We start from the raw sequence: 2,500 nt of genomic DNA on the forward strand, positions 1-2,500 counted from the left end.
GCCTGCCCTGGCAGCCCCTTCCTCTTCTCCACATTAGGCCCATAAGGCCCATTAACCCCCCGGGGGTTCCGGTAACCCCCCGGTGCTTCGGTTTTATCCGAAACTTCCCCGGAACCCTTCCGGTGTCCGAATATAGTCGTCCAATATATCAATCTTTATGTCTCGACCATTTCGAGACTCCTCGTCATGTCCGTGATCACATCCGGGACTCCGAACTAACTTCGGTACATCAAAATGCATAAACTCATAATAACTGTCATCGTAACGTTAAGCGTGCGGACCCTACGGTTCAAGAACAATGTAGACATGACTGAGACAAATCTCCGGTCAATAACCAATAGCGGGACCTGGATGCCCATATTGGCTCCTACATATTCTACGAAGATCTTTATCGGTCAGACCGCATAACAACATACATTGTTCCCTTTGTCATCGGTATGTTACTTGCCCGAGATTCGATCATCGGTATCCAATACCTAGTTCAATCTCGTTACCGGCAAGTCTCTTTACTCGTTCCGTAATACATCATCTCACAACTAACTTATTAGTTGTAATGCTTGCAAGGCTTATGTGATGTGCATTACCGAGAGGGCCCAGAGATACCTCTCCGACAATCGGAGTGACAAATCCTAATCTCGAAATACGCCAACCCAACATCTAACTTTGGAGACACCTGTAGAGCACCTTTATAATCACCCATTTACGTTGTGACATTTGGTTGCACACAAAGTGTTCCTCCGGCAAACGGGAGTTGCATAATCTCATAGTCATAGGAACATGTATAAGTCATGAAGAAAGCAATAGCAACATACTAAACGATCGGGTGCTAAGCTAATGGAATGGGTCATGTCAATCAGATCATTCACCTAATGATGTGATCCCATTAATCAAATAACAACTCTTTGTTCATGGTCAGGAAACATAACCATCTTTGATTAATGAGGTAGTCAAGTAGAGGCATACTAGTGACACTTTGTTTGTCTATGTATTCACACATGTATTATGTTTCCGGTTAATACAATTCTAGCATGAATAATAAACATTTATCATGATATAAGGAAATAAATAATAACTTTATTATTGCCTCTAGGGCATATTTCCTTCAGTCTCCCACTTGCACTAGAGTCAATAATCTAGATTACACAGTAATGATTCTAACACCCATGGAGCCTTGGTGCTGATCATGTTTTGCTCGTGGAAGAGGCTTAGTCAACGGGTCTGCAACATTCAGATCCGTATGTATCTTGCAAATCTCTATGTCTCCCACCTGGACTAGATCCCGGATGGAATTGAAGCGTCTCTTGATGTGCTTGGTTCTCTTGTGAAACCTGGATTCCTTTGCCAAGGCAATTGCACCAGTATTGTCACAAAAGATTTTCATTGGACCCGATGCACTAGGTATGACACCTAGATCGGATATGAACTCCTTCATCCAGACTCCTTCATTTGCTGCTTCCGGAGCAGCTATGTACTCCGCTTCACATGTAGATCCCGCTACAACGCTTTGTTTAGAACCGCACCAACTAACAGCTCCACCGTTTAATGTAAACACGTATCCGTTTTGCGATTTAGAATCGTCCGGATCAGTGTCAAAGCTTGCATCAACGTAACCTTTTACGATGAGCTCTTTGTCACCTCCATATATGAGAAACATATCCTTAGTCCTTTTCAGGTATTTCAGGATGTTCTTGACCGCTGTCCAGTGATCCACTCCTGGATTACTTTGGTACCTCCCTGCTAGACTTATAGCAAGGCACACATCAGGTCTGGTACACAGCATTGCATACATGATAGATCCTATGGCTGATGCATAGGGAACATCTTTCATATTCTCTCTATCTTCTATAGTGGTCGGGCATTGAGTCTTACTCAACTTCACACCTTGTAACACAGGCAAGAACCCTTTCTTTGCTTGATCCATTTTGAACTTCTTCAAAACTTTGTCAAGGTATGTGGTTTGTGAAAGTCCAATTAAGCGTTTTGATCTATCTCTATAGATCTTAATGCCTAATATGTAAGCAGCTTCACCGAGGTCTTTCATTGAAAAACTCTTATTCAAGTATCCCTTTATGCTATCCAGAAATTCTATATCATTTCCAATTAGTAATATGTCATCTACATATAATATTAGAAATGCTACAGAGCTCCCACTCACTTTCTTGTAAATATAGGCTTCTCCAAAAGTCTGTATAAAACCAAATGCTTTGATCACACTATCAAAGCGTTTATTCCAACTCCGAGAGGCTTGCACCAGTCCATAAATGGATCGCTGGAGCTTGCACACTTTGTTAGCTCCCTTTGGATCGACAAAACCTTCTGGTTGCATCATATACAACTCTTCTTACAGAAATCCATTCAGGAATGCAGTTTTGACATCCATCTGCCAAATTTCATAATCATAAAATGCGGCAATTGCTAACATGATTCGGACAGACTTAAGCATCGCTACGGGTGAGAAGGTCTCATCGTAGTCAATCCCTTGAACTTGCCAAAAACCTTT

The sequence above is a fragment of the Triticum urartu genome, chromosome 3 (genome assembly GCF_003073215.2).
Source record: "Triticum urartu cultivar G1812 chromosome 3, Tu2.1, whole genome shotgun sequence".
Classification (NCBI taxonomy): domain Eukaryota; kingdom Viridiplantae; phylum Streptophyta; class Magnoliopsida; order Poales; family Poaceae; genus Triticum; species Triticum urartu.